The following is a 15757-nucleotide window of genomic DNA, read 5'->3' as shown; positions in this document are numbered from 1 at the left end:
GAAAAGGCTACGAGAGAGCAGCATAGCAAAGACGTACCAGTTATAAAAGTCTATGTGTATTTTACGCTTGCACGATGTAAATCGAGCATTTCGAGAACGACCGACTATCATTAGGCTTCCCGTGGAAAATCTCGATCCCGTTAGAGGCCAATGACGCCATAAAGGTGCATGATTTACAGTTTACATAGATCACATTGGCTGATTTTATTGTACCAATAATATCCGGTTAGCGTAAACAACTTTACATATTCTTTCTTTACAATATTTCTTAAAAAAGTTTTTTTTTAAATTCATATACATTTGATTAAAAACCAAAAAAAAATTAATCTTTGTTTCTTGTTTTATTATATCGCAATATAAATTTTTATCGTTTAATGTACAAATCTACTTTTCGCATAAAGCGCGATTCTTGTCAGTACTGTATGTTTGTGCAAAAAAAAAAAAAAACGTAAATAACAACAATAACGACAAGTCTTGAGTCCGCCACGAACGCTGAAAGTTCAACGCGTGGAAGTTTTTGGTCCCGTTAAGCACCGGCTTTGTCAAGATGCGAAACGGTAAAACTTTGCGAATGACTCGAAGTCGGTCTATCGATCGAGTCCGCGCCGCGGACCGAGTCGCGAGTCGTCGGCCCGATTGTCAAACGATGTTTGTCGTCGCGTCGCGCGAGGCAGCTCGTGAAAAGATGGGCGCGACGTATCGGCATTCCTCCTCGAAGAGCTCCGATGGCATTGTTCCATCGCGTCGCACCTCGATCACGCCTCTGTCACGTGGCCCACAATTCACAGGACGTGACTCCCCGGCCCTCTTAAGGTGTCTCTTCTCAACGGTCGCCGTTCGCCATAAGCGCGTACACCGTCATCCGCTCTGGCACCGGCGCGAGCGACGCCGGCCATTATTTTTCTTTTTTTTTTTGTCTGTCGTCTCCCGTAATGTCACGTTGCACCAAAGTAACTGCATAATTTCGTTAGGATATATGGCAACGAACTCGCGACCATTGAAAGAGACAGCGTGATCATGACAATCGAGAAAACGTCTCTTGCCTGACTGTTAGCACCGACGTAATTTGATGTAAACGAGAAGAGAGCATCAGTGAATGTAATTACGAGCGAGTGAAATTTAATCCAATAGAAGTTGCGATTTTTTTTCATACATCATGTTTAAATACATATCTGAACTAGAGAATATCAACTGTCATAATTCAAAGTTATTCTAAATGTTTCGATACTTCTCCACTTTAAGTATTTTTGATATATCAATGTGTTTATAATAGTCAATCCCATAACTGTATTTAGACATCGCAAAGAAAATATTATTATCGTCTTTAAAATATATGCCACAAGATATTCGGGAGATTTCAAAATTAAAGAAATAAATAAAATGGATTTATTAACTATATAAGAAAGAAAAGATAGTTGAATCCTTATATTCCTCATCGTATTATATACACTATCCTAACTCACGCATCAAACAGACTGAGCTACCGTGATACGGCTCGGCTTATTTAATCGTTCGCTCACCTGCCGCTCATTCGAAGCCTTATCACTAATTAATCCATACAACAACGGCGTTACGGCTCTCGTGTCGTTCGTTGTCTCGTTTCTCCATCCGCCTCTTGTCCCTCTCTGTTCCCTTCCCTCCACCCCTTCCTTCTCTTTCAAGCAATTATAAGCATACTTCCTGGACTCGTCACTCTACTCGTCGTACAATGTTGAAACTGTTGAGGGTGTGAGCGACAATTATGCGGTTTCTCAATACAAGATATTAATGAGTCTGCGAAAGGGGTTGCCGGAAGCTTTATCGCGGATCTTTCCAGTTCAGGTCAGAACCATCGCCAACAAAGAGATATAGGTTTCAGATCTTTCTAGATGATATTTCTAGGACAGATTCTATGACTAATTTGATATACAATATCTCGATGAAAATGTAAAGGTACCAGTGATTTTTTAGATTTAAACGATTGAATTACATAAGCCTGAATAAAGATGAAATTTTATTCGTTACTTAATTTGAGAAGTAAACTCTACTTTACCTTTAGAAAATTGTATATAGTAAAACGTTTTAAAGCACAAGTTGGTTTCTTTATTCGTATAGATGATTTGTTATGTAAATTTCTTTTCATCTTGGTTGTGCTCGATAATATTTCGACAGTATCACGTGTTTCTGCTTGAATCCAGTCAGTTCGCCGCCTTTCAATCTCTTTTCTGCGTCTATCGCGTCGATGGCGACGTTTACAGTAATGTATGCAGTCAATGTGTCAAGAGCGCGCTGCCCGGATGGCTGGTGGCGTTTCTCCGCGGCGTTGTTAAGTCATTTAAATCCACGGTTACGCGACAGCTGGCGTAGGTCAGTATCATTATCTCGCGAGAGGAACGAGAGTGAAACGGCGAATCGATAAATGGACGTACGATACGGGACATTAATAAACATGAAGAGGCAGTAAACGCGCGAGCGAGTCGGACGGATTCTCCGTCGGCTTTTTCTTCTTCCTCTTCCTCTCCCTTCGTTTTATAGACAGAATTGATCGGATTTCTGCAAAGCGATAATATTACCACAGAATCCTCTCTCCGCCGAAATATAAATACGACCGAACATATCTCTTTCATCTCTTTCGTTAATTCGCGTGAACAGAACTTTAAATCGAGTTTTCGCTATTTCAACTGCGAGTTCATTTCTTAGCACAACTCGTCATCTTTATGTACACGCAAAGTGAAGAAAGCGAGAAACTACCATCCGACATCAAAGGCGAAAGCGAGCGCTTTCATTCGGCAAATCTGATCAGCGACTTTAAATTAAACTATGCTCGAGTCGCCAACAAGTCGCAGTAAAATTTCAAGACTCGTCATTATTTAGTTGCCGGATGATAATGTACTGAATAAAAAGAATGTGCAGAAATATTTGGAATCCCTCCAAAAATATGCGTCATATCTCGAATAGACAGAATATTAAATAAAAGCGAGAAAGATAATTACTGTCAAATTGCGCGATAAATAGTTTCCGATGTTTAATATCTCGAAAGCGATTATGTGTCATCTCTAGAATGTCAAACGTAAATTTAATCGAGCACGACACTTCCATGCAGCGAGCGAAATCGCGAGAAGGATACAAGAGAGAACACTCACCGTCTATACCGGTATACGCGAGCAAAGAGCCTGGTAACTTGTTAATTATTAATCAGCATGTTTAATTCATATTGCGCGCGCCAGCTGTTTGTTTCCTTGATGCGCGGTAAGGTCTCGCTACTTACTTATGGCAACGCTTAAACGTTACCGCGGGTAAGCATTGCGCTCCGGGTGCTTAGGAATTCTCTCCCCCTACTCCTCCCCCCTCCCGCTCCCCCCTTCACGCTCCCGCACCTGCGAGTCACTTTTTCTTTTGTCTTTTCACCTTCCCGCGTCTCTCTTTCACCGAAGAAAGTCTCACAGTGTTGCATACCACGCATGCACGCTGCAACGTGCATGTATCGCGCGTTCGCAAGGTCATCTTCGTCGATATTATCGATGTACGACACGCCTGATTGGGCATCCCTCTTTTATCAGGAATGTTTTATCGCCTAAATCCATAGAATTATAATCTTACAATTTGTGCGGAACTTCAAAAAGCTCATATATTTTTATTTACCAAAAATTCACTGGATTAGAGATAATAACAGATGATTTTAGCAGATGATTTAGTTTATATATTAATCAGTAACTTTTGTGGCTACCGTTTATCATTAATTGAAGTTTTTTTTTTTCTTTTCCTTTGTATCTTGTAAAACAAGACAAAGTGAATATAATCAGAAAATGATTGCACAATTTTTTTCGCGAATAAAGACGCGATGATACATCACAAAGAGAGAGAGAGAGAGAGAGGAATCGCCGAGATAATGAACTTGACGCTCTTGAAAATTATTCCAGAGACTCTCCGACGATCGATGTGTATTGCCGCGTGTGTATCCGCACGCTAACGTTGGAAGCGTGTGCACGGCATTTTATGTATTATACCAGGAGGGGTGGACTCGTCTGTGTCTTTCGTCCCTGCTTACCACCCCGCGTTCTTTTTCTCAACGCACAACGGGGGTGTTTATGGGTTTATTATACGACCGATCCCGTCCGCTCACACGCGCACGCAAGAAATACGTGCACATCCGGCGTATGATTTGGCGCATGTGTTGAGATCGGGTCCGTTGCGGATCGGACGCGTGCGAGATCCTTCCCTCTAGGAGCTACCAGCGTCTATCTCCCGCGCGTGCGGGACCATAAAAAAATATCCGAGTGAAGTGAAAATAAATCTAACCTTGGGGCGCCGGAGTCCGGCCGGCCGGGCCTCCTTTAACGCGAGGTAATAGAAACGAATGGCCGCGCGTGCGAGAGGAGTAGAGAAAAGTACGAAAGCCACACGTGGAAAAAGCAGCTTCCCCGACAACGTCGCAACGGAATTTCTACTCTATTCACTTTATAACGCCTCGTTAGCTCGACGATATTCCGCGCATATCGCGCTTGTTTACTACGTACGTGAGATCGTGTCAAGGCGTTTAAAGCAAAGGTACTTTGAAGGTAAAAGTATGTTAGTCATGTCAAGGCGGTCGGGTATATATGAATATACAAAATGGACTATATTCTCTGTTGTTTCTTAAGCAAAACTTAAAGGCTAAGATAATATAAAAAAAAAAGACAAAAATATATTTCATATAAAATAATGTATAATTTTAAATTAAATGCGAAACACTTTCTTAAATTAATCATTTAACCTTTAGTAACAATAATGATCTACATTTAAATGTTATTTCGGAGAATACGAGGTGAATCCATTTGTCACTTGGAAGGCATTAACTCAATCGCTTTTACTCTGGAACCACGGAATACGTACAAGACCACCGAGCTGCAATGAAGCTCCCGCATGTTCTATACATAAGACGGGTACACAATTTCCGCTATCTTCCCCCAACTGGCCTGAGAAAAAGGGAAAATGTTATTGAAAGATCGCAGGTTGGAGAGTAGAAAGGCGGGTAGAGAGGGACGCGAAGAGAAATAACTACGAAGGAAGAAAGAGGAGAGTGAACGACGATGGCGAAGAAGAGATGAGAGAGAGAGATGTGGATGCCGAAGACAAGAGAAGGGAAGAACGGCGGGTTTACCGCGGAGCGGTACCACCCTTAACGCGGTCTGAGTTCATTGCGCGAGTCATCAGTATCCATAAGCGATGAGTTACCCCTCGCTCGCTTCCTCTCCCTCTTCCTAGTCGTGGCGGTGCAGCCCCGTCGATGGAAGAGGAAGGTTAGAAACGGGGCACCTGGTTCGCTTGTTCGGCGCGCCTCGGAGCTTCTCTCCTCTCGGCTGGTCGAAAGGATGGCGGGATCCCTGGCCACCATCACCGGGGAAGGACGAAGGCCGAGGATGTGCGGCTGGCGCTACTGTGCCGGTAGTAGTGGGTGGTTGATTTTCTTAGGTCAACGTATAATCAAGCCACCGAAGGGAGGTACGAGGGAGCGGAATAGAGAGAGAGAGAGAGAGAGAGAGAACAGAGCACGGACAGCCATCGTCCTAGACCAATCCGCGGGCTTCGTCGGCGAACAGTCCCCCGAAAGCGAAGGCGAGCCAACCGGCGGCTTCACCTCGAGGAGAAGGAGCTTTCTCGAAGGAATCCTCCAGACTACCTCCGATACTTCGATCCTCTTCGAGGAGGATACTCTCTCTTGATAGACAGAGTCGCGTTCGTAAACCACCAACCCTCTTGCAAAAACGCCACCCTAGAATAACCACGTCCGCGATGGCTCTTACATACTACGTGGTTACGCGGCTAAAGTTAATAACGGGTAGTCCGCCGGTGCACGCTTTCACGATTGAATTAAATGTGCAGGCCGCCTCATCCTTGAAAGTTCGCGGTATTACTCTCTTTCGACATAATTAGATTTGATGAAAAGGTTGACTCTCTGTATTCGAAAGTCATTAGGAATAGACACAATGCTTATCACTAGCACGAAATTATTCATATTTTTGTCGTTGACGTAGTTTATTTTATTTTTGCTATATTATTCCAACTGCATTCTGTTATTCTTTTTATTCCTGACTATATTTTTTATTATTATCATGCTCAATTATTAATATTGCTATATAATAGTTATAATAATTTCTTTTTTTTTCTTTTTGGAAAATACATCTTGGAATTTATTTTCTTAAGTATAGAGCTTTAAGAAGCTTATGCAATATTAAAATCATTTTTAATTTGCCCAAACATGCAGTCTCCCTTCCCAAATTCATACGAATTAAATATTTTGTATCATCAATTCTCTAGCCGTGTCCATCGACCACTCACAAGTTTTCGATGACAATCTAAACGTAGACATCGACTTAAGATGTCCCTTCGAATTTCGTGTCGCGTACGGGACGAATGATATCGACTAATGAGACGGACTGATCCGAGAAAGATGGAGAGGATATAAGAGAGACGAGAGAATCGAGCGAAAGGGGAGACGGGCAGAAATAGCCAGACGGCCGGCGGTCCCGAAATGTCGAAAGTCCGTGTTCTTGAAGGCAACGGGGCGAAATGGAAAAATTGCCTCGATGTAAAAACATGAGAATCGCTTCTCCGCCGTCCACACTCAATAAAACGACCTCGACCTAAGAGATACGCGGTCCATCGTGCCACATATATATGGAATGGAGCACTCGCGCAAACACGCGCGAAAAATACACCACTACGTATCTATACACACATACACACACATATACGTTTATGTCAACTCGAACGGTTTCCTTTCGCAACATGGTGAAGGAAACGGGAGCAAACGAGAGAAGGATACGAGGAGCTTGAACGAGAGGAGGGAAGGAAGCATCCGCATCCAGTCGAGTGGTCAGCTATCGAAAACCTCCTACTCGCCGCCATTCTGTCCCCCCCGTCGCCCCCGGGAGACCGGCTCCATCGACCAATAATAAAAAATATACGATCTCTACGGGCTCTCGCACACAGACGCAACCGACCGGCACGCCGATCTACGTAGACGTAGGCGAATTATACTTCGAGGCCGGTTCTAAGTGATCGCATTTCCACATAGACGAGCTGGCCCGATACGATATGAAAGACTACCCGGTGCCGTTATTGCCGCGTGACGAGGGGGCTGAAAAAGGCCATCGCGCTAGCAGGGGGGCACCATGAGATCCGAAACGAAACATTATCGAGTCGGATATTTTCTTTTTTTTTTCGTCGAGATCTTTATGGTCGCCGCTTGCGACGAAGAAAAGCAGAAAAATGGAGAAAACGCTACGAGAGGGGAGAATCATACATTTTATATAACAGAAAAAAGCCGATATTAGATGCGTGATGATAGTCTTACAAGAATGTGTTGAGTATGTGTGTCTTTATCGAAATATGATTTCATAGTTATTATTATATTTATCTTGAATTTTTTCCTTTTTTTTTTATTTCTTTTTAGACTTTATCAAATACGATTCCTGACGATATTTTACTGCCTCTCAGCTATCTGATTATATAAAAAAAGACTATTTATAATAAATTTTATATATAAGATAAATACATTCCTAAGGCTTATCAAAATATGCTCATCATCTGCAGCATTAATTTTTTTTAATGAAAAAGCATTGAAAAAGTTCGAGTTCGATTTTACAACAATCAACGAGGTTACACTAAGAAAAAAAAAGTATTTGCTGGAAGAGCGTAAAACAGTTGCGCGGAATCTATCAACCGCGTTCCCCTTCACAGTCTTGGCGCCCTAGCAGAGCCAAGTTAACGGAAGAAAGATGATCCATTCGTCATAATATAAAAATGGCCGTGACAGCGTTATCTGTGGCCATTTCCTGCAGTCGTAGCGCCGGTTCCCCGCACTCACTTGTCACTATGCCGGAGGTAATGATCATTACTGAGGGTTTCAACCCTACGCACGGTACAGAGATATACGAACTTCGTAAGAGAAGAGAGAGAGAATCGCGTAGACGGATAAAGAAAGAGAGAGGAGCGTCTCTATGAAAAAGAGAAGACGCTGGGGTGGAGAAAACGGGATGCGGAGAGAGCAAAAGACGATGATATAGACTGTGTTCTCGACCCTGCCTTCGCCTACTCCGCGATCCCCTGACTGCTGCCTCAACCCCTCACGAGGGTGGGACAAGATGGCCGCTGGTAGGACTTTCCCGGCCCAGGTCGGGTTTATGTGTAGTAATAAATGGTAATTTAAAACAGCGAGAACTAACAATTTCTTTCTTTATTTCTTCTCCAGTGCTCTGCGCTCAAGAGCGACCACGACGAACGCGCTCGCTCGGCCGAGCGCGCACACTAACGCGTTGTGCAAACACACGTATACACGCGCGTACACATCACGGGGGTACTGCTCGCACCTAGAAGGGTAGATCTGCCCGAAGGTGGTAAACGCGGGAGAAAGGCGCTCTGCGAGATCTGAGAGGATAGGGTGCTAACATCGAGCTGCGGGATAGAAGGAGGGGAGGATGGCTGCGGTGGAAGCACTTTTGTCAAGATATATCCAAGCCAAGAAACCGTGAACCAGCCAGTCAGCCAAGCAGCCCACGTAATATAAAGAGATATGTGCCGCGGAATAGCATTACCATTAGGAGATATAGTTTAGCGGAGGAGGCGGCACAGATGAAATGAGATACTGCGGCTGAATCATGCATGAAGCAAAGAAGGTGCGATTCGCACCGTTCTCCTTCTCGCTCGACCTGTACACCTTTATCTGTAAGTATGTATACGTTCACACGTGTACGTGTGTGTGTGTGTGTGTGTGTATATATAAACTGGGAGACATCACGATGATCTCCTCTTCGCCCTCCTAATCGCGGATCTTCTCCGTCAACTTTGCCCGCCTTTTCTTACGCTTTCCTCTTTGCCACCTTGCTTAACTTCCCGCCTCTCTCTCCCACTCTCATTTTTTCTCTCGCTCTCTTCGTCATCTCTATGTCAACTTTTCGTCTCCTCCTCGCGCAGACTCGATGAGAAAAGTGAATATGCTACAATATTCAAATGGCAGCCATGCGACACTTTATTAAACGCGCTATTTGCATCGCCGCCAACGTCCCCCCTTCTCCCTCTCCCTTTTCTATTGCCCGATCCCTCGCTACGTCGACCGACGGTCGACAGTCCTTTTTGGTCGCCGACCAGACAGAGTCGAGCACGATGCCTGATTAAAAACTCGCCAGCGTTGCTGTGATAGTGACGCGTTACGCTTCGCACGCTGAAAGTATTCGGATCGAGGACCGTTTTCTATTGCCGCGTAATCAAAATCACTAAAGTCTCGATATTGATAAAAAACAGGTTAATGAATTTCAAATAAAAAAGTAATCAATTTTCTTGTAAAAAATATTTAATACTTCAATAAATTTAATTCGATATAAGCAAGTATTTTAACACATATTTCTTATTCAAACTCCAAGTATATATATATATATATATATATATATATATATATATATATATAAAATGTAAATATATTTGTAAATGTCCGGTCTTATAACTTCAAATAAATTAAGTATATGTAGTTAATAAAAAAAAAATTTGATTCATTATTATGAGAGTCGTAGCGCATGCAGAGATACTAGGAGAGTACTCGAGCATACTATCCCCGTAATTCTTCGCAGGCTTGGGGCGCGCAGGCACACATTATGCTAATTTGTCTTTTAATCTCGTGGCACCACCGGTGCGTCTTCTCTTTTCGTTCGGAGAGGGAGGCTCGTATCCTTCGTCCAACCAAAATACAATCTGAGAGTGTGCAAGCGTACTATATACTTTGAAGAACATGAGTGGCTCGGTACTTATCATAATAATATTATTTCTATTGAGAATCTCTTTAACTTGCGCACAGCCTTGCATGCGATTACGGAGGTAGAGTGACTTGAAATAAAAATAAAGAGCGATGAATTTTCTCCGATATACAAGAATGTTAATATCTAATTTCTTCTTTTTTTCTATAGAACGTTCTATGTTCCATGTCGCGAGATGGAACATCCAGTATTTTTCTACGTCGGCGAATCCATTTTAGCGCAAGAGCTCGAAACTCAGCCGGGAGAAATTCCGACGAGCGCGGGTCAAAGGGCAAAAAGTGTCTTCGAAGAAAGAAATTCGGAATCACGACGTGAATGAAGTAGGCGGGAGGACCAGATGGTGGTGGCCGCGACGACAGTAGTGGGAGCACTTATGCATTTATGCATTCATATTTCCGCAGTCTCCGTTTTCGAGACGAACCATAAGACGACGACGACGAAGACGACGACGTCGTCGTCGTCGTAGGAGCGCTCGAACCATAGCGATATTCCACGCCGTCGAAAAAGAGGAAAGGTAGGGAAGCAAAAGAGGTGGGCGGAAAGTTGCTCCGGAATAATAATACACGCCGGCGCCCGCGCTAGCTCCGCTCTCGCAGGAAAAAATCTGAATACATGAAACGTAATGACAGAGTGTGTACGCCTCCGCTTTCGCCGGAGCGGTCGCCAGATTCAGGATAGCCGTATCAGAAAGAGCAGATGTCGTAGGAGCGCCGGTGAAGCCTTCGACTTCGTTACGATACCGGTTTATCTCGCAAATTGCAGTTGCGAAAAACTCAAGAAAAAGAAAGAGAAAAGTTATACCTTCCTACATGTCATATTTAATATGCAATAATTCAATAAGTATATTTAATAAAAACCTTCAGCGTAAAAGCAAAAACTAAGATGTTTCAAGTCAAAATAGAAACGATGAACAAGCAACAAAAAAATAAATCTTATATGGACTTAGACCTTGCAACAAAGTTCATAATAAGGAAGACACAAATAATATCACTATTGTTTTCTGATGAAGCAATCGCTGAAATTATTGTTGAACATTAGAATCCCTGACTCAATGGTAACAAAATTTGCTCGATCTGCGAATGTTAACGATGGTGATGACCATCGAAAAACGAGGTTATCGAGGACAAGCAGAAGGACGTTGGCGAGAGAAAACAGTCGGCGACGCTGATGGCGTAAGGGTAGGAAGGTAGATGGATGAAAGGAAGGAAGGAAGGAAGGAAGGAAGGAAGGGCGCCGTCGTACCCGTGGCTCCGCCTATCGGCGCGCCGGCTCGCGGTGGTGAATACATTTAGCCTGGTTAGTTTACAAATGAATACAGCGATTGAAGCAACTTATAATATCAATGTACCTCCGACCGTCTCGCTCGCACGCCGTGCGCCACCCCTTGCTAGCATCTCGCTTCCACCCACTCTCTCGCGGGGTTCCATACAGAATGGCCATATTAACTTGATAATTAGCTCGGTTATACGACTTGCAGATGAGGAAAGACTCGGGACGGACGTCGGCTACCCCTACCAGGAGTGGTGCCAGTGTTCCTTGCTCTGCTCCCTATGCTATGCTCGACTCGGCCCGGCTCCTCGTCGCTCGTCGGATGGATATAGAACCCTTAGTTCGTATTCCTCTCCCTATCTGCTAGGAACCTCGTCGTGGTTCGTCTCGCAGCCGGTAAATCCGACGACGACGACGACGTTGACGTCAACGTCGTCGTCGTCCTCGCGCTCGTGCTCTCGACGAGACGTGTTTTTTGGAGTAACGGTCTCTCAGTGAATTTCCAAAGTGCCTATCCTCACCTCCTCGCAAGTGACACAGGTTAATCTAGGTGATCACGTGCTCTAGCATGCGATCATGACCACGTGCTACACGAGGTTTCCTCATGAGGATTGAACAAATGATGAGAATCAACGTTCGCCGTTTCTTATCAGTGACGTCCTATCAGACTATATCGTGATAACGATAAAGAGGTACGTTTCGATTAGGAGAATTTAAACTAGAGAAATGCGCTATGAGATAAGTGCCGCGCGTCGCTTTGATCGTCGATCCACGACCGCGACCGCCAAGGTGACGACGACCTTCCTCCGACGACCTCCGGATCAGGTGACGGCAAACGAACCGTGCCATGTGCTAGGTGGCGCCTTGAGAAACTCAAAATGGCCGCACTGGCTGGCTAGACGAAAACAGCATCTCTCGCACGCGCGTTTCGAAGATGAACGTCGAGCCGAGTCGAGCCGAGCCGAATCGCGCAGCGGCCCCATGTCCTCTCTTCTTTGAGAACTCGCGCTCGCCGAAGGTCTTCCCATCCGTCGCGGGCGATGCGGGAATATAAACTACAGAGGTATAAAGCGTACAAGCGCATTCCGGGAGATGACTGACATTGAGAGCTCGGCTTTGGAGCCGCTTCCGCTCGCTCGTTCGTCTTGCTCGCTTTTACTCGATCTACGACCCGCATACAGAAAACGCGGCGGCCATATTAGGCTTCACTTCTCTCTTTCTTCCTCTCTCCATTCGTCTCCTCTTTTTGTCTCTCCTCTCCTCTTTCTCCCTCTGTTTCCTTCGTCCCGCCATTCCTCGTCTTCGTATTTAGCGACGTGTCTCTGTGATAAACACGATAAATGCGACATTCGTTTCTCGTGGCATTACATTATATCTTCGAATGACGAAACTTAAGCGCGATTTGACTTATGTCTATCTGGGCACTCGTGCAGACTTTTCGTGATGATAGCATTCGCGGTTTGAAGCGCTTTTCCATCATCGATTACTTTCCATGAACATGAACAATTTTTACGGTCATACGCAATGACTTGACTTTAAAGACTTTATCGCGTGCGTTTGCTTTATGCTTTCTTAATTGCGAATGCCATTGCCGGCGAATTTCCCTGAGATATGAAGATTTCTTAATTATCTCGCGTGCAGTTATTTACAAGGTTTCGTAACGCATATAGAAGAAGCGTGAAGAAAAGCGAGAAAACTACGTTATAAGTAAATCATTATTATTTTCATTATATTATCGTTAATTCAATAAAAACAATTTGAAGATATAAACACTCCTTTTGCAATATTAGATTATGCGCCATGTAGCTATTAATTTTAAATTATTTAATCGTCTACAAATACAGATTAATGTTGTCCTTCGTAAAATTATTAAACCGCGCTTCTAAGACTATCAATTTTATTTAAAAACAAGAGAAATCTGCCATAAATTTCAGATATACCGCCTTCATCTAGTCGCGTCTGCGATCAAAGGTGCTATTACTTTCTCGTATTGTAACGTGATATTTCAAGTTTAGTTCTATACTTGATGGCATCCGTTGCAAAATGATAGCCGCGAAATCGCCCTATCGTAAAGCAAAAGCAAACTAAAGAACATCGGAGGCGGGCCCGGCGATGCGATACGTACGTGCCGTCACGTACGCGACGGGGTTTTTACTGAAATCAAATCTAAATAAAGCGAGTTCGTAATACGGCGATATACGCGAACGCCGCAAATTGTTCCCATGGCGGAACCCGTGAGAGACACCGCGTTTTATCGCTATCTCAAAGTTTCAACGACAGCCGTCGGCGCGTTCGTTAGTCGCGCTCGAATCAATCAATCCATTTTCAATCCACCTCGCTTGATTCAATAAAATTAATTCAATGGAGAGATGAGGAGAAAAATGGAAAATGATAAAATCTTTAGATTCCGATAAACTTTATATTGCATGAAAAAGTACAAAAATCTTCAATGTATAAATGTACTTTGAGACTTAAATTATTCTTATTGTTAGATGAAATGCTTTGTAGTTTAGAAAATCATCCATTTAAATCTCAAAGTGTTTATTATTAAGGGACATATTTTTTAGCTTATTCTTTGCAATTTATCGAGTGACAGCTTTAAAATATCCTTGCTATCAACATACTCTACCGATTATTGATGGATGGGACACGTTCGCAAGTCCCGAATTGCGTCACCGACGGTAATCGGCGTCACGTTGCACGCGGAAAGCGAGTTTTCACGGGCGATAAATTCAAGAATAGCGCGAGCGCGACGAGAACTCGGCCGGTACCGCGGGGTGTACGGCAAACAACAACACCTGCCGCGACTCGCAGTGTGGGTGCCGCGAGGACGGTATATATAGGGAGGCCCGACAAAAGTAATGTATGCACCCTAGTACGCTGTACAATGGAAACTCCGAGAGCGAAGCCACCTGAACCTGCAGGCAGGTCCGAGCATCATTCGGGCCGGCTGTTCGCAATCGACGATGTGGCGGCCGTTGTGGCACCGTCAATTATTTCTCTCGTCGAGTTAACCGCATGAGAATGTTATTACCACGTTGCCTAAGAGATTCGGGAAAAAAATGTCGAATCGATAATCGCGATTCCGCGAATCCCGCTTAGGTCGTTGTCTTTCGATTCGAATGATTGCGACCGATGTCGCAAGGTCTCGCTAATTATTCGCTAATTATTAATATCATTAAAGGCAGTGTCATCGATCTTCACGGAGAACATTATTACAATTCCCGCGCACGAATAGTTCGTCTCTAATTACTCGCACGGCAAATAACAACGCACGCACGTCTTCGGCGCGATAACAAGGCAGCCGACGCCATTATTTTTTTTTTCCCTCGTCCTCGACGGAGGACTCACGGCGAATTCCGAACTAGCAAAAGGAAGAAGGAGGAGACGAGGGAGCGAACTGGAACGAGAAGTCAGGGCACTCAGCGTGGCTAATTGCTCAAATCATTAAGAAAAAAACATGAAATCTAAGGCTCGCTGTACAGTGGGAAGCGTAGCAGATAGCGATCGACCGCACGTATACCGTAATGAAAATAATCACGGCAGTGCGGCAACGATAACTACGTTTCGAGCCAGATCTATTCGCGGTTCGCCGCATTCTCTCATTCGTTTGTCCTTGCGATCGAAGTGTGTTGGACATTTTCCGATGCGTCGGAAAGCTTGATCGCGAGCTACGAAAATCTGTATCTTCTATAAATTTCAATTTCACATTGAGCTATTGTTTCACATTCGCAATAACAAATATTATATAAACTCTGTTCTTTTCCGCTAAATAAATCTTTTTAAAACAACAATCGTATATAATGTAAATCTGTAGTCAATGTTTCATGATCTTATAAAAAAAAAAAAAAAATCCATGCTATTCCTTCACGTAAACAGGTCATTACACACGCGAAATATTAATCTCGAATAAAAATGAGCAAAGTAAGGATAATAGTCTTTTTGATTACACGTTATTCTCGCACTCGACAACGAAAATCCGTTTAAAGTCGATTAATCACGTTGACACCGAAATTCCGTCGCAATGCGAAAGCACTGCGGCGAGGAGTAAGAAAAAAAAGAGAGAGGTAAGAAAAGACCGTAAGAGAAAGAGCCAAAAAAAAAAAAAAGACATAGGTAGGGAAAGAAGAGCGAACGCGCGGAGGAATAAGAAAATCGAGGAGTGCGACCGCGCATTTGCGTATTGTTATGTTAACGCCCGCGCGCGAAGTAACAATCGGCACCGAGTACAATGGTGAAATCCCTGTTGAAAAGGGGGCAGGGAGGTTGTAGGGGCCAAAAGCAAGGGTTGGGTTGGGAGGCGAGAGGGAGGGGAAACGTTATCGCATTATCGTATTGCGGCGCCTCGTTGCCGGCACTCGCTCTGCCCTTACGTAAATTCCTGCAAACAAAGATTTACACCGATACAACCGTGAGCACCCGATATCGTGAGTTCCTCCCCCCCTCCTCCTCCTCCTCCTCCTCACCTCGTCTCTCCCCTTGTTCCCTCTTTTCTCGCTCTCCTCAGCGAATTTGCGAAACCGCGTCGAGTAAACGGAAGACGACGCGTCTGTCGCCCACTTTAATATGCCTCGTTTCCATAAAAATATGACATTCCTTGCGAGTATCTCGAGATGACGGCCGCGACGAAGATTTGCTGTTTGTGCGAGAATGACGAGAATCAACTTTGATAAATATTTCAATGTGACTACACGTCGATACTTGTTTCTTATCAGAATAGA

General features: G+C 44.0%; 2 long non-coding RNA genes across 3 annotated transcripts in view; one reads left to right on the top strand and one right to left on the bottom strand.

The window, feature by feature from the left end:
* LOC126858483 (uncharacterized) overlaps positions 1 to 15757 on the bottom strand; it is a 182473-nt gene that overhangs the window by 90745 nt on the left and 75971 nt on the right. The gene's annotated exons all lie outside the window — the stretch shown is intronic.
* Positions 1 to 15757, top strand: part of LOC126858484 (uncharacterized) — a 141849-nt gene that overhangs the window by 59634 nt on the left and 66458 nt on the right. The window contains exons 2-4 of one of the 2 annotated variants that reach the window (XR_007688680.1): positions 8213 to 8685; positions 9918 to 11063; positions 11245 to 11728. This is a non-coding gene — a long non-coding RNA (uncharacterized LOC126858484). Of the gene's footprint in view, positions 1 to 8212; positions 8686 to 9917; positions 11729 to 15757 lie in introns of both variants that reach the window. The other variant, XR_007688679.1, reaches the window with a different exon arrangement.

Source organism: Cataglyphis hispanica, chromosome 25 (assembly GCF_021464435.1).
Source record: "Cataglyphis hispanica isolate Lineage 1 chromosome 25, ULB_Chis1_1.0, whole genome shotgun sequence".
Classification (NCBI taxonomy): Eukaryota; Metazoa; Arthropoda; class Insecta; order Hymenoptera; family Formicidae; genus Cataglyphis; species Cataglyphis hispanica.
The sequence above is the reverse complement of the archived record's forward strand: the minus strand, read 5'-3'. Positions and strand labels throughout refer to the sequence as shown.